The sequence below is a fragment of the Pyrus communis genome, chromosome 11 (genome assembly GCF_963583255.1).
Source record: "Pyrus communis chromosome 11, drPyrComm1.1, whole genome shotgun sequence".
Taxonomy (NCBI): Eukaryota; Viridiplantae; Streptophyta; class Magnoliopsida; order Rosales; family Rosaceae; genus Pyrus; species Pyrus communis.
This window is the reverse complement of record NC_084813.1, coordinates 13,638,810-13,662,363: the sequence shown is the minus strand read 5'-3', so window position 1 is coordinate 13,662,363 and position 23,554 is coordinate 13,638,810. Positions and strand designations below refer to the sequence as shown.

At 37.5% G+C, this 23,554-nt stretch overlaps 1 pseudogene; it reads left to right on the top strand.

Moving 5' to 3' along the window:
• Positions 1 to 10,779: 10,779 nt before the first annotated feature.
• Positions 10,780 to 15,841, top strand: LOC137707987 (uncharacterized; annotated as a pseudogene).
• Positions 15,842 to 23,554: the final 7,713 nt, after the last annotated feature.

The window sequence follows — 23,554 nt, the reverse complement described above, 5'->3', positions numbered from 1 at the left end:
TACCACTAGGATCATCAAGGCAATGCATGATTAATCTTCTCCAATCGTCAGATCTTCGTGTTCCAACAACAAAGGTAGAGACATAACTCGTGTACGGATCACATGGTTGTGTTGAAGAGCTTGTAGATTAACTAAGGCTGGGTGTGTTTATCGTACTACTGGTATAACTCGGCCTAGTTTGCATCCCAAGAGTTGTGCTCCAGAGGCTATTTAAGCCAATTCGTCGGCGTCAGTGTTTCGATATATGTGCTTAAACATGATGCCCTCGAACAATTCAGCCCAATAAGTGGCAACCATGTGATAGGGCACCAGAGTGCAACTAATACAACTAAAAGTCCCATTGAGTTGGTTAATCACAAGTTTTGAATCGCTAAGTACTAGGACGCGGGCTGCTTTCAAGTCGTGAAGAACATAAAGGCTGATGATGAGGTCTTTCTATTCAGCTTGATTGTTCATAGAATCAAAATTTAGTTTAAGGGAGAAATACTGTCGGTAATGATCAAGGGATTGGATAACAACCCCTACCCCGGCTAAGGTTAAGGTATTAGAGCCATTAAAATACATTGTCCAGTAATTGTTGCGTGTGTCTATCATGTCAATATCAACGTCATTGCCCTCAACATAGTATGGGGAAGGGTGTTGAGCTAAGAAATCGGCTAGTGTCTGCCCTTTGATGGCTTTCTGAGGGACATATTGCAAGCTAAATTCGAATAGTGCCATCGTTCATTTTCCAATTCGGCCTTTTACTACCGAGTAAGCATATACCGAATCACATCGGTCTGGGCAATGACCTGAGTGACGGAAGAGAACATATAATGCCTGAGTTTTGATGCGGCAAAAAACAAAGCTAGGCAAAGTTTTTAGACAGCTGAATAATTGATCTCTGGTGAGTTAAGATTCTTGCTTAGGTAAAAGATGGCATGCTCATGCCCTATATCGTTATCTTGTGCAAGAAGGCAACCGATGGATTCTTCGACTGTCGAGATGTATAACTTAAGAGGTTTACCGCGCTGATGCGGTATAAGGACATGTGGGGTTGTGAGAGAAACCTTGATTTGTGTGAAGGCCGCTTGATGCTCCTCACACCATTTGAACTTGTCAAAGCCCTTGAGTTTCAAAAACGTGGAGAAAGCCTTCATTTTTCTTGCCGAATTAGCAATGAAACGACGAAGGAAATTGATTTTACCGAGCAAAGACTGTAATTGCTTTTTGTTTGTCGGGGGTGGATCGTTGATGATTGTGCAAGCCTTATTTTCGTCTACCTCAATGCCACGATGATGTACAAGGAAACCCAAAAAGTTGTTGGATGATACACTGAAGACGCACTTAGCTGGGTTCATTTTGAGATTATGTTGGCACATATGAAGGAAAACTTGTCGAAGATCCTCGAGATATGTTCGGCGACATTTCAACTTGACTATAACATTGTCGATGGTACCAATCAAGTCATGAAAAATTGTATTCGTAGCACGTTGATATGTGGCACCGGAATTTTTAAGGCCGAACGGCATTCGTAGGTCCCGAGTGCCCCCGGATAACAAAAAGCTATTTTGTGGACATCGACCTTGGCAATGAAGATCTGGTTGTAACCAGCATAGTCATTCATAAAGGATAACATCTCGTGGTTTACCGCGGCGTCAATTAGCAAGTCTAAAATCGGCATCGGATATTTGTCTTTAGGGGTTGCCAAATTCAGATTACGAAAATCGATGCAAATACGTAGAACACGAATTTTCTTTAAAATTGGTACAATATTTGCTAGCCATTCGATGTATGGGGTTGCTCGAAAAACTTGGCTTTTAAAAGTCGAACAAGTTTTGTCTTTTATGCCAAGCTGAACTTCTGTCGAGAATTGTTAGGGAAGTTGGCGAAAAGGTTTACAACCAGCTTTGATGTGTAATTCGTGCTTTATGAGCATTCGATCTGGGCCAGGCATCTTTGAGTAATTTATAGAGTTTTGTTTCCATGGGTTGGGGTAACAAAGTACTAATGAATAAAGGTTGAGGGTTATTGGCCTTACCAACATTTATTTTCTCTAATGGATCCTTGACTTAGGGCCATCTGTCTTCGAGCTCGACCGAGGCAGCTTGGACATTCTCTAATGATAGAATTGGACCATTGTCTCTTTCGGCGAGGAACTCGACTAAGTTTACGCCAAAATTTACTTGTTTGGAAATGGCATACCAATGGGCCAGCAGTCGTTCCATGGTGGATGAAACCACAGCCTGGCATCTGTTTGATATCAGACATCAGGACTGGCAATTAGGTCAGCCAATCCGAGTCTCGTCGAATCTTGGTGAACATTCTGGGCGTCAACCTCGATAACCTTCTGAACTGAGATTCGGATCGACCATCCTTCCTCGTTAGACCTTTGTAGGGTGATATGGCCAACGTGATCATCGTAAGAACGAGCTTGAATCATATTAGCTTTGAATGGCTAATTGTTGGCCAGATGGATCACGACCGATTTGCCATCCCAGAAGATAATGACTTGATACAGTGATGACAGGATACAGCTTGTTTGGTGGATCCAATCACCACCAAGCAAGGCATTATACTCGATTTTTGAATCAACTATGAAAAATGCGGTCATATGGTTGCGACCTACGATATTACCTCTAAGGGAAGCATTTCCTTGGTCTGGGACTTGTCCCCAACGAAGCTATTCATGGTTACCCTTGATGGGATAAGCTTATCGTTAGATCGTCGTAATGCCTTCATGATGGAAACGGGCATGATGTTAACTATTGCCTTATAAGCGACAAAATTTTTGGAAATTGGGTATTCTTCAATATGAGCCGTAATATACAATGGCTTTAAATGTTGAAGATTAATGGAAGAAGAATGGGAAAACACTTTGGTAAGAGCTGCCTTAAGTTTATCTTCTCTACTTACTGGTTCGGCCTCCTCGATGGCAACGAAGTTGACTTGTGTTGCTTCCTTGACAATCACATCCCCAACCAGGAAATTCGGCAAGGACGTGATTGGTTGGAACTCAGCAGGTAAGACGTGGACCATGCTAATATCTATATTTTCGAAGACCGAAAGGCCCATCGGGTTGTGATCTTCGTCTTTTAGATTTTCGGGCAAGGTATCCTGCTCCTGATCATCTTCGGCTTGATCATCCTCTGCTTCAACGAGTAATTGTTCATGTGGTACATCCACTGGAGCCGTTTCATTATGGTCATCATCTTTGAGCTCGGTTGACATTGGGACTTGGCTCTGCCTTTGTGAAGCCTTACAAGTTCTCTTTTGATAGGCGATACGGGCATCCCTTGTGTCCAAATAAGCATCCAAATGCGCCACATGTTCTTTTTCATCGGGCGTAAGGCCGAAGAGGGCCACGACTGAGAAGACTTCAAAATGGTATCGCAAATATTGAAGGTCTTCTAGTGAGAAAGGAACATCGGCGGTGTCTATATCAGTAAATGGTTCAACTTCGAAGCCGAGAACTTGAGCCTTTACGTATATGCTAGAACTTGGCCTTCATCCCCGGATCTATTGTCTTCTGAATGATCTGTTTAGCATCAGGGCAAGTTAGTGCCAGGTCAAGAGCCTCTGGGCAAGCTTACGGTAGACCATACAAGTCATTAGGAGAATGTTTTTTGTGAAACTCCCGCATGTATTCCAAAGCTTTGCCGAGAAATGGTGGCTGAAGATTTCATCGGATTTTAATTAATGGCTTTTGTGGGGGTAATGGAGGAAGTTTGCTTTCCACTTCCTTCTTCAAGTGCTCAAAATAGGCTTTCATTTCTCCAGGTCGAAGGAGGAGTTTGATGCGCTTTTCAGATTCTTCGATTGTGGTTTCAAACTCTCGATCGATCACCATTTTCCCTTGAACTAACTCGACCATGATTGCCCAGGGTTGTCGGTCATCCTCGCTACCCATTGTTTATTTCGGCTGCTATTTAGTGGTCGTGGTAACCTGGGCTGCTTGTCAGCGAGCCATATAGTTTATTCGTTGACGTCGACATTTTTGCGATTTGGACAATTTGGTATATACACATGTAGGGGAATTATAGCTATACCATCAGTGGTCGCATGGCTCAGATGGCTTGAAAGTTCTCTTGGTTGCGGATGAACTCGAACTGTTAGAGTTATGCACATAATAATCCTCGTTATAAATTGGTGCGTTGAAACCAAGTTGCCGTCTGACTGGAGGTGACTTGTCATTTAGTGTTTGGGGATCGAGCCTATCAAAAACTTTCTGACGTTGGCCTAGGCCGAGCACCTTTTGAGGTGTCATTGCGGCCACAGATGACTGTTGTGGTATTGTAGCTCAAAGTAGTTTCTCCTTCGGCTCGATTAAGATAACGTTCTCTTTGCACCAACTACATAAAACCATCGGCCCATCTGCTTCCTCTGTGCTGAAATTTGACACGGACTCGACGATGGCGGGTCTTGAAAAGTCTTTGGGCGACTCATTGGAAAATAAATCAATCTTTAGCTGTGGTCGAGAGTTTTTCTTTGGAACGAATTACATTAGAATGATCAGCTTTCTCTTTTCCTTTATTTGTGGGTAGATAAGCATCTACCATGCGTACCATGGCCAAAGGAAAAGGATCGGAGTCAACTACCATTTGTTTTTCAAGAAATTTGAGCTTGCCATTGTCAATCCAGCACTGAATGGCATCGTGAAATACGACACAGTTATTTGTTGTATGCTTGTTTGAATTGTGATATTTGCAATAAGTTTTTCCTTTTAAATCTTTGGCTTTAGGAATATTATGCCCTGGCCGAAGTTTACTAATTTTTGTGAGCAGTAACTGGTTAAAGATGGTGTCGACCTTAGTGATGTCAAATGTGTAGACTTTTGATGTTTTAACAGCAGTTTCCACTAGGGCCGATCTGGTTTTGACATCTTTGGAGCTATCGTGAGCCAATGCTTTGCATACATATGGTTTTTCAATCACTGTCTTGGTTGCATCTATGTTGACGTATTGGGACTCATCATCGTCGGTTGATGCATAATTGACTGTAGGGTTCTTGTAAACCGTTTCTTGGGATAGGGGTTTTGAGATATTCTCTTCCTAGAGCAAATAATCATATTGCTCGACTTGTTGGGCCAGTTCGTACATATCTTAGAAGTTTTCCCGCAGGAATTTCTTTTTGTACTCTACATCCAGGCCATTCAGAACGAGTCTAACAAACTCGACTTCAGGGAGAGATACTCGGCACCAGTTTCTAGCTGACTTAAATCTCGTAAGGTATTCCATTGGTGACTTATTAGAGGCTTAACCTATCCTGGCTAAAGAAGACACGGACACATCCCTCCCTCATCGATAGAATTGTTCATGAAACTTTTCGACCAATTTTTCCCAACTTTGGATAAAGTTGGGTGGGAGGTTGATATACCACGCGAACGCTGAGCCTATTAACGAGAAATTGAATAATCGCAGCTTATGGAAATCACTGTTGACATCCCCATATTGAGCTGTGAATCGAGCCACGTGTTTTAATGACGATATGGACGATTCACCAGCGAAAAGACTAAAGTCTGGGATCTTGAATCCCTTGGGATACTCGAATTTTTCTACATAAGCAAGATATGGGTGAATGAATTTCAGAAAGTTTGGCCCCTTCTTCAAGGCCGAGTCAATCATTCTCTGGACTTTGATCATGTCAACAGGTGTCGTTTCTGCCCTCTGATCGAAGCCATCCAATTTGCTGGTTGACCCACTATTCTTTTCCAAATTAATCATTTTGAAATGAGCGGATCTTGTCTCGGCCTGTGGCGCTGGTAATGGATTATTCTTGAAGAAATGTTGCCTGATTCGATCGGTGAGTCCATGTATTGGACTTTAAATAACATACCATGCATTTCTTCACGTATGTTATTTATTTCTCGGCTACATATTTGTTCAAACTACCAAATTTGCTTTTCAAGTTACCGTGAAAGAAACAATTTGGTTAGTGGGTCAGATGCATCACCGCCATCCTCATCACAATCCTCTACTATTCATTTGACAAAAATTTCTTTTGTCGTTCTGGTGGTGATCTCTGCATCGTGAGGTTGTCCGCCAAGATTGACTTCCTTTTCTCAGCGTGTTGCACTTGTAGCTTCAGGTGTGGCAGCAGGAGGATTCTGTGCCTGAGACAAGCCATCATGACCTGGGTTTTGGACTGTAGATGGGAGATTAGTCGTTGATTTACCCATTCCTGTTTTCTTTTTTACTGATCATGTCTCAATGGTCATGAACTTCGTAGCTTTAGCACTGTGTCCCACTGAGTGTGCCAAAGTGTTGACCCTAAAAACTACCAAGCCTATGTGGCGTGCAGGCTGAGTAACTAATGAGCTAACTATGTCATTCAGTTATGCGTGGGGCATGCCAACTCGTCGGCCAAGCTCGGTTAGGGAGTAAAATATGTTGATGTGGTGTTGGGTGCGCTGCTGACTTCTTGATTTCGCAACTGCGGTCGAGGAAGGAACACGTCTCGGCTTTCCGGTTCTAGAGCTTGAAGACGAGGTTGCTAGTTTTGCGAAGTTCAAATATCAAATTCGGCTTTCAATATGCCGAATGTAGTAACCTGTAACATCTCACTTCGTCGAGAAGGCTGATGAGATGACCTCTACCAACAAGGACTCAAAAATCCTTGTCGATCGAGACTTGGATAAATAACCAGTCGGCCTTGAATTAGTGCTATTTATCCAAACTGAAGGTGCTCATCGGTTGGTTGATTCTACGGCTCCAGTGTTGCTTATTCAAACTGAAGACGTCGTTGGCTGCCTTCACAGTGCTGTTTATCCAAACTGAAGATGTGTTGGCGGAAAAAGAAAATAAAAAATCTCAAGGTGTTTAAGAGGTTTGAGCAGGGCAATTTGTATGTTGAATTGGAGAGGGCTTGAATAATGCATTTCCTCCTTTATTTATAGTAGTGAACCTACTCCTAGTCGAACCAGAGATATACTTAGACTAGAACTCCTTATCCCAATCTAATTATGATTTGGCCAATCCTAGTTCCATTAGGTTCCTGAACTAGGCTCTATAATGAACAAGATTCATTCCCTAATTCTCAGCGCCTTCAGCTTTGAGACCCCTTGTTGTATCAAGATTTGCCCTTTTTGCTTATCCAAATCAATCATTCTCACAATAGGACTCAACCAACCTGATTGGGCGACCCGCAAGACAGCCCATAATACTTTTGGAAGAGTACTGGGCCGAAAACAAACCTAGGCTCAGCCCAATAATATTATTTTGGGCTCAAACAATTACAAATGCCTATATATAACCTTCTGGATTCAACATCATTTGGCGATTTGTAGTATAGGTCCATTTCTCCACATTCTTACTAAATTTTAATAGAATTGCCCTTCTCCAGTTTGGCCAATAACTTTTCTTTTCATCGACGAACAAAAGAACATGGTTCAACATAGCTCATTGATGAATTAGTAGCTACTGTAAAACCAAAATTAACATTAGTAATCATCAATTCACGATCCCATAATTCTCATGTGCATGCACATGCATATTTATGAGCATTCATTACTTTGGATATCCTTGCCTCTTCATGGGCCTTATATTGTCTCTTCTAGGACAATCATATCTTATTAGATGAATTATTTAGAGAATTTGGATCATAACCTCTTCTAGAGCATTATAGAGCTTGAATATTTAATCTCTACTTCTGGGGAGTTGAATCATTGGAATCTATACATCCATCATGCTTCAGGCATCGGATAGATTAAAATTTCCATCTCCATGGATTATCTTTTGGAACTTGAATCCATGTGGTGACTGTCATGCTATGGGCATGCAACAGTTCAATAGTGCCAAGTATATGGATAGTCTTATTGAGACTTCAATCAGTGCAGCATCTCTGTAACTTGTAATTAATTAGTAATTTTCAAAATTTGGATTACCTTTCTGTACATCATGTGAATGATATAAATGGTAGAGTTTGCTAGGGCTGTGAATAGGATTCCCATCATCGAACTTTGGTATTCCGTTCACTTAGTCAGCCACTCATTTTCTCTCTTTAAACTTCTATAGGTTCATTGTTGGTCCTTCAGTTTCAGCTTCCTGCATAATAGAAGTGGTGTGCAACTTGTGCCTTTGAATGGTCATTCAAAGCATCACCTCTTGGTAACTCATCCATACTTGGCAGCTTCAATGTAAAGAGCCAACATCGTACCAACTGCTCTGCGATGTTGGTGACTTGAAACCCGGCTCCAACAATAGTTAAAGATGACTACTTGAGAGCAATGCAAGGCAAGAGATCAGGCAAAGGTTATGGGCGAGCAGTTCTAAACTAGAAGTTTGATTTCAGGTTTCGACTAGTTGTTTTTTTTCCTTGTCTTGTAGGCAAGCAAGGGTAAAGGAAAAGATAGGGGAAAAAAATGATATGAGATACTCTTGCTCTCGACCTTGATGATATGAGATATTTTTGCTCTTTAAGAAAATAGTAGAAGACTTTGATGCTGATGTAAAACTTTGCGATGAAAAATATTTTCTTGCTGAGAAAATGAGTTAGGCATTTTGAGAGACTTGGTTAAAGATGCATTCCTGACAAGGAAGAATTTTTTGGAGCTCTGCCTTACCATAGAGGATGGGAGTCGACATATATAGGGATTTCCCTACAGCAGGTGGTGATGTTGTTGGGACCATCTTCTTCACGCTTGTCGGCAATAGTGGTGTAGTTGAAATGGTAAAATTCACACATCCAAACTTTGTCAGAGATATTTTGACAAAGTTGTCTTTGATATCCAGAAAGTTGAGAATGCGTCTGAGAAGTGCCAACGAACTTAATTCAGGAAAATTCGGCTTTTGAAATTCGGAGAATGATGTCTCTTTGATTTTTGAACAAGTGGTCGTGTTGCCTCTCATTCTATAGAGGCATCGATTATATCAAAAAAAGCACGTTCGAAAAGTTGCCCGCTTGTGGAAATTGCTTATCTTGTATTTTAGAGATTTCACTTTATATGATTTCCTTTTCTTTCATCTTTTTTGAAAATGGCTTGCCCATCTGACCATCATTTCAATTTGAATGTTGTGGAAGATGCAGACGTGCCTCTTCAGGACAACATATTGCGCTCATCCTTCTTATCCTCTAATGGTCTTCTTACGATTGGAGACTCTGTGATGAGGAATAATATAACTATCACAGTAGTAGCCAGGAATCTTCTCACTCCCAAGGATAAAAGAATACTTTTGAAAAGGTCTGATGAATTGGTTGTTCAAGACTCTTTGGCTTTTAGTGTTCAATGTGCGAGCTTTGTATCCAATATGGGTCAACGTCTACTTGCTTGATCCTACCAAGTTGAATCACTAATGGCTGAGGTGGCAAGCCTTAGACAAGAAATTAAAGGGCTCAAGCATGAGAATAAAGAGTTGCACATACATGCAAATAATTACTCGATGAGCATGAATAGGAAGCTCGACCAGCTGCAGGAATCTGAAAGTTGGATTCAAAGTGATCATCAGAGGTTCGTGGCTTTATTCCAAAGGCATCCATTGCCTCCACCACCTGGAGTTCTACCAAGTACTGTGGCTTCAAATGATCAACCTCTGGTGCCTCATTCTTCTGGAAATTTGCCAAGTATTGAGGCTTCACATGATCCATCTTCAATGCCTCCCTCTTTTGGGGTACTAACAAGTATAGAGGCTTCACATGAGCAACTTTTGTGAAGGCTTCCTATGTTCGTTCTTTTTTTTTTTTTTAGTTGTAACTCATGTGTATGCACTTGTATATATATAGAAAAGTTCCCTCTATTCTAGTTTTATACATGCATGAAACTTCTGGTTTAGCTTGTTAGATATAGCAAACTATGAAAACTTCTAGTTCCATTAATATGTCGATGATAATCAAATTGAGTTTTACTACGTCCATCATTTTCTTGTTCCAAAAGGAAGAAACTCAGGTACGATGAAACTTGCGATAATTATTCTCGATATCGGCATCATTGGAACCTTTAGGTTCATAGTTTTGGAATTCATGCCATACTTAATTTATGCACAGATTAAGGAACTTATGGTCCTCATTTATGGCTGTCAGATTTTCTACCAATAATTATAATAATAATAGTTATATAACCAAATGTATATTTACTTTAAGAAAATTAGTCATACGAAGATATGAAGATGAAATGAAAGGATTTTCTTGTATGTGAGGTTCTAGCCGACATAGTTGATAGATAGGTAGTTCTTTACCAGATTTATAGCGTTGTGTTTTCTACCGACACGAGAGCTTATCGTACTGATAACGTGTTGTGAAATAGATGGTATATGTGCAGTAGAATAAAGTAAATAAGATACAATATATCTGAGGTTCGGTAAGTGTGCCTACGCCCTTGGGGCAGTAGTAGTAATCTCTCTTATTATCAAATGAAAATTACAAACGGAAACAAGAGATTGTGTGTTTTCTTCTGTCGTAACATATATCGTTCCTTGTTAAGGCAAAAAAATGTGAACGTAAGTAGCACATCTTCAATATTTGTAAGCTGACAAGATCTTTAATTTTGATTGACTAAAAAAAAAAGGTGAACCATGCTTATATTCTCATGTGAATCATCCATCTTTATAACACGAGAATCACAATCTCTATACATTTTACAATTTCTCGACGCTCTCTCTTGGCGCAGCCTCTCTCTCATTGGAAAATTGGCCACAACTTCGAAATTTTTTAGCGAGTCTTGAGGATCGCATGGAGAAAAAAAGAAGAAGCCAGCGTGTGCGAATTTTCTCTGCCCATATCCCAGTTAAGGTCGGTTTCTAATTGCCACATCCTTCCCCACTCACCATCTTCCCACGCCCGCCACGTGTCCATAAACAAAACTACGCCCCCGCCTGCCGTTTTGCTTCAAAACTGCGCGGAAGCTCTCAAGCTCTCCGTGCCCGAAAAAACGAAGAAACGCAGAATTTAGAGGCTCTCTCGTTCTCGTCGAAGAATCAAATCCTTTCTATTTTTTAATGCCTTACGCTCGAAGATAATCTCAATCAATTCCATTTAATTCACGCCACAATCGATCTCTTCAGGTGCGCTTTCTCTTTGCCTTTGGATATTTTGTATCAAATTTCCCCAAATGTCTCTCGGATTTCGGATTTTTAGGGTTTTAATGTTCAAACAATTTCTGATTTCAATAAGCTTTGTTCGAATTTTTCTCCTGACCTTATGGGGTTTTCGATTTTATTCACTTTTTTCTGCCGAAAAAAACCCCAAAAAAGATTGCTTTTTGATTGGTTTGGTTTTAATTTTATTTAATTCTCGCGGTGATTAAGCAGGAAAATTTGATAATTTTTATTTTATTTGGGGATTTTAGATTGAGGGGTTTAGTTGAAGTTGAATTTTGATCATATTCTTGTTAAATTTGTATTTTTGTAGGGATAGTAAGCTAATGGCAACTGCAACTATGGCCACCGCAGCCGGTGCAGCTGCTCTTTTGTATTATACATTGAATCGTAAGTTACAGTCCCCCCTGTCGGGTGGCGATGATGACGAAAATGGGCGTGGTGGTGTGCCCAAACATGCTCCTTTGGGAATTGAACGCGTTTCGCATAGGTTAATTCAAGCCCCGGCTACATGGCTGGAGACCATTTCGACTTTGTCGGAGACTCTTAGGTTCACTTACTCCGAGACTTTGGGGAAGTGGCCTATAGGGGATTAGGCATTTGGGATTAGCTTTCTCCTAAAGAGGCAGGTAAAATGTTTTCATGGACATAGTTTCTTTACCGTGCCAATTTCAGTGTTTCTATCGATTTCGTTATTATTGCATGGGTTTTGCGTTATGTGCTGAAAATAATGGTTACATACGTAGATTTTATAATTGGCGCATGCGGGGTTTGTGTCGCTTAGATGGTTGCTTACAATATGGCGAGATTTTAGTTTTAAGATTCATGATAGACGGATGTTGATTTTACACAAATCACTAGTATTTTTTTTATCTGAATATAATACTCAATCTAGAGATGGAAAAAAGGGTGATTGAATTATGGAAAGCATTCTTCTAACTGAGTGTTAAAAACAGAATTGGTGAAAAATGTGACACTATACTCTGCAGCTTTCGCAAATTTTTTTGGAAGTTTACCTATGATTAGCACTTCTTTACGATACTAACAGAACCAAGAAAGGAATTATTCAGAAGTGTTTGTCATTCTGGAGATAAATAGATTCACAAGAAAAGAAAAAACTGTTACATGACATGCTATCCTTCTTGTATTTATTGTTTGTATATACCAAGTAGTCATTTTTCTTCTATTGTCTGTTTGGAAGAGTGATATTGGATAATAACTCGTCTTTATGGTGCAGGGAAACTTACATGTTCATGGTGTATTTGGTGGAATAGACAGTCAACAGCTAAAAGGATCTCAAACAATTGCTGAACTCAAATACCTCTTCAACTTATTGACATTGTGTTGGCATTTTTCGAAGAAACCTTTTCCATTGTTTTTAGAGGAGACAGGCTATTCAGAAGAAAATGTTTTTCTCCAGGAACCCAAAGCAGGAGTAGGTTACGTTACTTAGATATTGTTACTGTTGTACTGATCATTGGTCAGTGTCTTTATGCACTATTTTACTCTCAATGGCATAAAAAATTAATTTAGCACTATCTGTTAATATCAAATTCTGTATTTACTGTGTTCTGCAGATCTTGAAACCTGCTTTTACAATTCTTGTTGATCATAATAAGAAGTGTTTTCTCTTGCTGATTCGCGGAACACATAGTATTAAGGACACTCTGACGGCTGCAACGGGAGCTGTTGTACCATTCCATCACAGTGTTGTTCATGAGGGAGGAGTCAGTAATTTAGTTTTGGGTTATGCACATTGTGGAATGGTTGCGGCTGCTCGATGGATTGCCAAGCTTGCAAAACCTTGCGTACTAAAAGCACTTGAAGAATATCCTGACTATGAACTTAAGGTAATGGCGTAAGTGTGGATGTTCTCTATTTTACTACTCAACTTAATTAGTTAATCAGTAGATATTGTTATGTTGTTAAATTAAACGACTCTGATGTTTTAGTTCCTAGAAAGTAAACTTTTTCACGAGACATCTTGGCTCTGATACCTTTCAGTATCATTTTTGTTGATATATATATATATATATATATATATATATATATTTTTTTTTTGCATCTGTAAAACTATGTCCCTGAAGCAGCTTTGCTACTGCAGGTGATGGGTGGGGATTTATTGATTAGCTGATTAGTTATTTCAGCAGTCTTCTTGTGTTATGAATTACACAGACCATATGGCTAGCAGAAGTTTCTTCTTGGAACTTGATCAAACTTACAATATTTTGAGTAGATTCATGTAAACATATTGTTCAAATGTTTCTTCTTAACCCATTTGATAGCTTCGAACAATATTATGGTCCACAAGATCAAAATATGTATAACAAATAATTGTTTCTGAAGATTGTAGGGCATTCTTTAGGTGGAGGCACTGCATCACTTCTAACATATATATTGCGGGAGCAGAAAGAACTTTCAACAACCACCTGTGTGACGTTTGCTCCAGGTTTGTGTTCGTTAGATGTCATGGCCTAATATTAATTTCAGGCTGCGCATCAAATTGGGTTCCTTTATTTTTTGTATTCTGAACACCAAAATTTTCTTAGTTGTATTATTTTGTTCTGAATTTGGATGTTTGTTTAGTTTAGCATGATGTAACCAATTTTTGTTTAGTTGAGTATTTCTATAGCACTAAATAGTAACCATTTATAACAATGCAGCTGCCTGCATGACGTGGGAATTGGCAGAATCAGGAGCTGGTTTTATTACTTCTGTTATCAATGGAGCTGACCTAGTGCCCACGTTCTCTGCCGCGTCAGTGGATGATTTGCGTGCTGAGGTTATGTTCTTTAACTCTGTGATTGAGTGCTTGATTGACTACCTTGTTGGATTAGAGGTCCTTGGGAGATTGCTATCTTTGTTGTGGGGTGAATGATGCTTATCTGGTTGACTAAATATGCTGATTTTGATGAGGGACGGCACTTCTTGAATAGGGTCAAAACTACTATATACTCCCTATAAATTGACTTGGACAAAGTTTGTAGTACTCAAGACTTTTATTTGTTGCTGCTGACAAAGCTTTTTCACTGTACATTTTTGGTTCTTCTAAATGGTTTGTGTTCTTACCGGTGATTTTAGTCCAATTACGGAAATGCTCTTTACTCTAGTACCATCTCTGCATGCTCTTTTCTCATTTCTCTCTGAGTTATTGTGATATTTACTTCCAGTAAATAGATATAAAGGAAAACTAACGAAAAGTCCAATAAAACTTCCCTTTTAATGAAAAGTCATTTTTAAAGGTATAGTGAATAGTACCAGGGAAAGGTATAAATGTGGTTTTTCATTAAAAGTGAACAGTACCGGGAGTTTTTTGTTAAACCTCCCTAGATATAAATGGGCTTTCGGCAAGAATTAATGATATTAGCCGAGTATGCCCAATTTTTTTTTTCATGATACCTTGTTAGGTCCGAAAATTTTTCTCTATGCATCCATTCAGTGCTGGTTCTCTGGCTTGTTGGTACTTGAAAAACTTGCATGCCTTCTGTAGTTTTATTGAAGCATTCCAAATGCTTATGATATTCCTTTTATTGATCCACTGTATATTTCTTTCTAAGTTCTAACATATTGTTTTATAAAATTTTGTTATCTTTTTACAGGTTACGGCATCTGCTTGGATAAATGACTTGAGAAATCAGATTGAGCAGACAAGAATTCTTAGCACTGTCTATCGATCTGCCTCAGCTTTGGGTTCACGGCTTCCCTCCATTGCCAGTGCTAAAGCAAAAGTTGCCGGGGCAGGGGCAATTCTACGCCCTGTTTCCAATGGTACACAGGTAATCTATTTTCTTTTAATGTAGTTTTGTCGCACACCATATTTTTTCCTTTCACAACCTTCTTGTAATCAACTAAATACGACTTTTGATATGTGTTATGTCTCGTGACATATGTCTGGTGACATTCTTGTTATAGAAGCTTTCAACCTTGTAATTCGGTGGTTGTGACTTTGAATCTGTGCTTCTCTTCTACTTAATCATTTGATTGGCTTGTGAATCTTTCTGATTTCACAGGTTGCTGTGAGAAGAGCCCAGAGCATGGCTCAGGCAGCATGGACTCGTCCTTCCCTTGGCTTGTCATCATGGTCGTGCATGGCTCCTCGTCACTGAGCCTCGGTTGCTCTTTCAAACTCAAATGATGAAGGAAGTTATGCCGGATCCTCTGGTGGCAGCACAGAGACTTCTGACCCTCTTCTTACACCCCCCAAGAGAATCACAAGCTCAGCTGCCATTGAAACCATTGACCTACCTGTATCTTCATCTGTAGGAATGGAATGGACTTCAGAGATTGATTGTTCTTATTCTGACAGAATGCGTCAAGACACTGATGGTGAAGTCGGTGATGAGCGTGAGGGGCTCACAGACCATGATAGACATGAAGACCGCATGAGTGAAGTTGAATTGTGGCAACAACTTGAGCATGAGCTTTATGATAGAACAGAAGGTGACTATGCAGATGTGGCAAATGAAATAAGGAATGCAGAAAATGAAATAAGGGAAGAAGAAGAAGCTGCAATTGCGGAGACAAGTGATGGTCAGCCCGAGAGCTCTGCTCCTGACATGAAGGAAGCGCATAGATTTTTTCCTGCAGGGAAAATTATGCATATTGTTACCGTTTACCATGGTGGTGCTGATCACTAATCGAGCCACTCGGGCAATGAGCAGCCAGAAGAGACTAGGGTTGGTATTTTCCTCACTCCAAGATCCCTGTACAGTAAGCTGAGGTTGTCACAAACCATGATTAGTGATCACTTCATGCCGGTATATAGAAGACAGATTGAAAAGTTAATTAAAGAACTCGAGGAAGAAATGGCTTCCATCGGAGAAGTGGTATTTTAGGAAACGAACATTGGAGTAACAATTCGTCTATAACCCTCTGCACCGGACGTGAATTTTTGCCCCTATAAATTTTGAATCTGAGCTGCATAGAGACAGAAATCCTCCTCCATTTGCGTTGCTGCAATGCAGGAAGAACGGTGATAGCTTGATGCTGCAACTTTCAAATCAAAGAACCATGGATAAAGCAGTATGCAGTTCCGAAAATCTTCGTCATCTGTAAATTAGATGAGGTGCTACTGTTGATTTATTTGTTTTCTTTTCCTCTTCAAATTTAGGTGGTAGGCTACTTTTAGTAATTTTTATGTTGAACTTGTGGGTTGTACTGTGCTCTGTGCGCCCTGATCGACATTAGTTTCTTCAGTCGTAGGAGAAAGGCTTCCGTGGCAGGAAAGGCTATGCGTAAGTTTTTCTTCACATGAATTTGTGGGATTAGCATGGGACGCTACGGGGGTAGACCTGGCATTCGTGTCGTGTTGTCCGTGTTCGTGTCATTTTCGTGTCATACCCGATATCTTAACGGGTCGTGTCGTGTCAAACCTGTTAAAATAAACGGTTAAAATGACCCGACCCGAAATTGACCCGATAATATTAACGGGTAATATGACCCAATCCGTTACCCGTTAAGAAAAATATATTTTAAACTAATAAATAATTAAATAAAAAAACATAATACTTTTTTGCATGAAAAAAAGGTTGCACGTCCAAACTAATAACCCTAAACCTAAACCGACTTATTACTAATAATCCTAACCATTCCTCAAATTTGATCTTCTACCAACATGTCAAATTGTGATAGACTAATAATCTATAATGATAGATAATACATGTCATATTGTCACATTCAACCAAAACATAAAAACACAATTTTCTTTGAAGTATATATTTACATATCCAAAATAAGAGCATAATAAAAAAAACATTAGAACATTACAAAGGGTGGGAGAGAGGGAGAATAAATGGCGCCGCTGGTCAGGACTTGGGACTGGGAGAGACAGATAGGGTTAACTGGTTAAGGCTTACGGGAAGGGAGGGGAGAGACCGAGAGAGCCGAGAGACTAGGTCACTAGACAAAGGGATTAGATTTATTATTTAGGGCTGGGCATTTGCATTTGGGCAGTGGGCAGTCTGGGCTCAAAGTCAGTGGGCTGGCTTTGTTAGTGGCTTTTGTTTTTTTTGTTTTTTTTGTTTGAAGACTACTAGTAGTCTAGTAGCTTTCCTTTTGTTTTGATTTGATCAAATCACTAGATCAGTGACTGTGAGTCAGGGACTCAGAGTTGGAGTCATATGGAAATAATGGAAAATATAAGGGGTTTTTTGTCCAAAAAAGTTTTAATAATATAAGTGAAATATAATCCAACGGTACAGATTTACTCTCATTTATCTTACGGCTGTTATTTAAGTAAAGTCTTTAATAGTTTTTTAATTAATGTAGAAGTATAAAAAATATAGAAAAAATATATAAACGCTCGTAATAATAAGCTTTACAACTTTCGTGAAGAGCTTAACTTTGAAATTCGCCACTATAATCATATAAATCGTAGATCAAAATTTAACCATTGATTGTTGTTTACATTTACGCTTCATTTTTCTCATCAAATTTTGTTTTTTCAGATTTTTTTTTTTGAAAACATGATCTATTAGAGGATGCCAGAAGATGAACGGTTTGGATCGTTGATATTATGTTCAGAGTTTTATGGTTAGTGAAAATATTGCTTGATGTTTATAAAGTTTCTACAAACTATATGACATCGACTCATATTTCAATTAACCGTAAATATCGAAACATGATATTAAAGATCTAAACCGCTCATCTTCTTACATCCGCCAAATGATCATGTTTTCAAAAAAGAAAATTTAAAAAATGAAATTCAGTAACAAGAATAAGGCGTAAATGACAATCAACGGTTAAATATAAATTTAAAGTTTATGGATTATAGTGTTGGATTTCGAAGCTGACCCCTTCATGAAAGTTGTAAAGCTTGTCATTATGAGTGATTGTATATTTTTTTTACATTTTTTACACTTCTACAATAATTATTATTAACTTTATTAATTTTTCCCTCAAATAAAAAACATTATTTATGAGGATTTGGAGGATTTTAAAAATCTAAACGATAATGTAAGTGTAACCATTATATACTGGTAGAGGAATAATGATGAATCACAAGTGTTTATATATTCTTTCACATTTTTCATACTTGTATGTATGTCTTCTTAGTTTATTTTAATTTTGGACAACAACATATTAAGTAAAATTTATTATCCTAAGCTTTTCAAGGGTATTGAGGTGGGCCTGGCCCACGGTTTCCTTCTAGTAGCATGGTTTAGGCCTTTTAGGGAAGCATATTTGATTTTATAAGTTGGACTCTCTCTCTCTCTCCCTAAAATCAAATGCGCATGGTTTTATAAAATCAAATGAAGCAGCATGTTAGGACTCTTAACCCTTTGGCCTTTGCTTGACAACCTATGGGTCAGAATTTCCTCCTTCAAGGAAGGAGAGCTCCCATATGATATCCTAGTAATGATAATAAGGAACTCTCATAATAAAAAAAAATAATGATAAAAACTTTTTTTTTTTTAACTTATATAGAATAATAATACAAAACTATAAATTTAATATAAAATATATTGTACATATAATATATTAATAGGGCTATTGTATTTTATAATAAATCTTTTAGTAATTAAACTTTAAAATTATCAAAATAATTTTTTTCTTAACGGGTTGAAACAGGTTACCCACGTGTTACCCGCGTGTATACCCGTTAAGAACCCATTATTAACGGGTTCTTAACGGGTCACCCGATAATGACCCGATAAGTTATCATGTTGACCCGAAACCCGTTATTTTCGTGTCGTTTTCGTATCGTGTTATCGCGTCGTGTCAGAAACTGCCGGGTCTATACGGGGGTATACGTGCCATGGAAATTGATCTCCAGCTATAAGGGATGCAGTAGGAGTTTGCCATATTAATTTTGTTACAGAAACTTTAAACATCTTCCTTGAGATATCATAAGCAGGCAAATATGACAATGTAAATATTAATTGTTTTGCTAAATTTTGCAGATTTTCTATTAGCACTTCACGTATTGCTGAATAAATTCACAACTTTTTTATAAATTGATTTATATACCCTACAATATTAAATGACTATTTAGGCCTTTAAGTACATGAAATGTTTTTTTTTTTTTTTAATATTTTTTAATGCACCCCAAATCATAACACGAGGCAAGTGGTCATTTACCATTGTGGTAGAAATGTGTTAAGCTTTTGCATAACCGCATGGATTCAAATCTTATTGATGGTTAATCTAACAAAATATGTTGTTTGACAAATAAAAATAAATAAAAATAAAAAAATAAAACGAGGCGGTTTACCAATTTGAAACGTTTCACTCCCAACCTATTGCAAAAGCTGTAAGGCCATCTCCAATCGAGGGCTAGCCAGAGGGTTTGTTTTAGCCCTCTGGCGCTCCAAGATATTAATATTTTAATGAACAGTATAGGGCCATATTTGCCTCCATCTCCAACCGAGAGCCAAAGGGCCATAGGGCTGTTCTAACCCTCTGGCACTCCAAGATATTAATATTTTAATGAACAGTATAGGGCCATATTTGCCTCCATCTCCAACCGAGGGCCAAAAGACCATAGGGTTGTTTTAGCCCTATCACAAAAAACCGTCTCCAACCGAGGGCCAAACATAATTTATTAATTAAATTTAAAAACAACAACTTAAATTTAAAAACTACAACTTAAATTTAAAAACGACAAATTAAATTTAAAAACTACAAATTAAATTTAAAACTACAAAATATGAGAATTGAAATGGTGTAGGAATGGTGAAATTTTTGTGAGGAATGGTGAATGAATGGTTTAGGTATTTATAGGAAAAAAAAATAGAATTTTTAAGGAAAAAAAAAAAGGCCCAAAAAACCAAAAAAAAAAAAAAGGAATCCAACGGTAACTGGTGTCAACTAGCCGTTGGATTCAAATTTTTGTTTAAGCATTCATGTCCGATATAATCGACATGAATATATTTATATTAAATATATTCCTGTCCGTTATATCCGATAGGATTGCTGGAATTTCTGGCCAACCCTTAGCTGGGTGGCTGGCTGCATGCGGCCAGCCTTTTGGCCTTTTGGCCCTTTTAGCCCTTTTAGATTCTGTGGGGCCCACGAGCCCTTTGGCCTAGCCCTCGGTTGGAGACAATTTTTGGGCTATTTTCGGCCTTCTAGCACTCTAGGCCCTTCGGTTGTAGATGGCCTAACAAGCATAATGTTCCAAAAAAATGACTGATATTCACACTTGACAGTGAGGCAATTTCGATGAAAAAAATTCAAAAGATAAAGATGACAATGAGTCATTTAAAAGTATCTTCAAGTTATTGGTAAACAATTAAATAGCTAATTACTTTAAAATTAGAGTTTCCTTCCATGATTGGTTTAATGTGTTGTTAGCAAATACCCCGGCTTCATCTACTCATATGCAAATGGTAGATTTCGGGGCTTCCTTTAAATTGAAAACTGGAGATCTCGAGTTCGAACCGCATTGCTGGTGTGGAAGCTAGACTTGTGGCCAGGTGGATGCTGAAATGCTTCTGTGAGTCGTTCCGGCCCTCGAAATGAGTGGATAATCGTGGTTTGCCACCATCTATCCTTACAAAAAAAAATATCTAAGATATGCAAAAACTCCAATCCATCATAAATGAGTGAATGACTTATTACCTGTTCAAATAGAAATGTAGAATAGATGTGTTCACTCTTTGTTATAAAAATTGGGGTGAAGCACCGATTTAGTCCCTAAATTATCACCTCAGTGAAAATTAGATCCTTAAATTAATTTTTTTCGGCAAAATAAGTCCCTAAATTAATTAAAATTTGCTATTTTCATCCCTACTATAATCTTCAAAGCTATTTTATCCAATTTTTTGTCAACTTTAGTCATTTGACACACTTTAAAGTGTAATACCGTTCTTTTCTCGCCTATAAGCCCTTAACATTTCATATAGATTGCAAATCTAACATCTAATTTACCCTTTAAAGTTTTTTTTATTTTCTTATTATCGAATTACTCTCTAAAGTTAACTCCATACATTATTTCTTTATGTAAAATTACCTAAATTACCTATCTACCCTCCAATGTGTATCACATACAAGTAACGTGACTTAAATTGACGGAAAATTGAATATAATAGCTTCGAATATAATATTAGAGATGTAATTGGCATATTTTTCTGAAAAAATAGTTTAGGGACCTAATTTTCACTCAGGTGATAATTAAAGGACTAAATTGGCAGTTTACCCTAAAAATTGAGTTCGTATTTGTTTTAGGTTTTTATACTACGAATTTTGTTTGTGGTCAAGAAAACGAACACACAAGTTATTATTATTTTTAAACAAACGAAGAGTCTGATGTGAGGTTTAAGTGAGTGTGAGATGTACGTACGTAAAGAGTGTAGGTGTGAGGGTAGTAACGTGAGGTGTGTTAAAATAAATTGTAATTTAAAAGGTAGATGGCAGTGTATTAAGTATGTTAGGACAAGTCAACAAAATGTGAAGTGCGAATAAAACCACCCTTTTATTAAATGTTCCCTTTAAACATTTACCGTTGCTATTTATTTAAACACATGAAACTCGAATGATTATAGATTAGTTAACTTTTGCAGTAATCGAACAATAGTTATTTTTGTTTGTTTGATTAAAATCGAAGCTTAAATTAATCATAGAGACAAGAATCCTGCAAAGGAATTCCACTTGTAAAGGAAAATTATCGAGATATGCGGAATTGGAGTTCCACATCAAATGCAACTCTTTGTGGTACAAAATCATGCCAACTTGCATCAAAAATTTAATTAATTAATGGGTGATTATAAAGATACTATCTAATTGAATCATATTTTGTAAACCATGAAAAATCATATTTTGTAAACTACAAACATGTCAGTTGAGAGTTAAATTTTTTTATTAAAACATTAAAGAAGAGATCCAGTCATCAACTTTACACATTACATGCCTTATAAAATATGATAAAAAAACACGGTCTCTCTAGTATTTTTCTTAATTAATTTACTAGCTTTGTTTGCTTTTGGTGATATCTACAGGTTCATATATTAATATACACTAGGCCAACCTTGGTGATGTATACCGCAACAAGATTACAAGTTGTCCAAGTAACTTATAACACTACCATGATTCTGAACTTGTACTCTAACTCCTAGCAGTAAACTAATTTAAATGTACATGGATGATCTTCTTCTCTCTTTTCTTTATATGCTCTCTATGTTAATCACAACAAATGAAATTTAAACAAAAAGGTTGTCAGAGGAGCCGTAGATATTGATCAACAAATAAAATGAATGGATATGACAACTACACATCATTCTTGTTCTCTTTTGTACACAATCACATTTAATCTTATAATTTGTTTTCGTTTAATTTCTTTAATTTAATTGCTAAAAATAAAGAAGCGTGCGTATAAGGAGACAAATAATGTGTGATTATTATCTCACAAACTGAATGCAGACTCATGCATTCTCAATCGAAACTTGGTTTGATTTTTAATTTTAATATTTGACGAGTCACTGTCCAAGCTCACATCATTAAATCGTCTCTAAAGACTTGCAGAAAGATTCTTCTTTAATTATTAATGCATAAGAGTTAAAACACTGAACAGATTGTCAACTGAACTTAATTAGCACAAGTAATCTTTGAGTTTATTTTTTACTTTTATATTAAGGGATGTAAATTATACACGACCATGCTTTTGATTTCATTGTCGAGATCGATTAAGTTAAAAGCACTTTGCAAAAGCAAGAAAGAAAGGGTCTTCTAGCCCATGAAATGAAACAAAATAAGCCGAAATCATGAAAGCCAATGATTTTGTGGTATGATGCATGCAATCACATTGTGGGAGTTCTATCGTTTTGATAGGATATGCATCCTATAAAACTAATTTCAACGATTCAACCGTCAAACTTGTTTATATATGCTTCAAGATCGCATACATCTAAAATCGCAAAAAACAAACATTTATAGATCAAGTAACAGGACAAAGCTTTTCGACGGTTATAAATGAAAAATCACGATCTAACGGTTATTTTAACTCCGATTTTGATGATTTTTTTTATAGCTACACTCCTTGACCCTATATGAATACAATGAATGAATTCGATCTTCAATTTAAAATATTTACACTAGTGGATACCCCAAAATCTTATGTTATACTTAATGAAAGTATAAATAAACTCCAAGTGTTAGTGAATCTATTGCTTTGATGGGATACGCATTCTACGAAACTAATTTCAACAATACAACCATCAAATTTGTTTGTATATGCTTCAAGATCGCATACGCCAAAAATCGCAAAAAATAAACATTCAGAGATCAAGTAACGAGACAAAACTTTTCTACGGTTATAAAAGAAAAATCACAATATAATGGTTATTTTAACTCCGATTTTGATGATTTTTTTACAGCTACACTCCTTGATCCTGTATGAATACAATGAACTAATTTGATCGTCAATTTAAAATTTTTACACAAGTGGATACCACAAAATCTTATGTCATGATGATCAATGAAAATTGGGGATTTTGTAAAAGGAATAACATGCAAGCTTTGAGTTCAATTGACAAGGTTTAAACTTTTGAGAAAGGCTTCATAACCTTGAAAACAAAAATCTTTCATTTTGTATATCCTTGCACATTTAATAT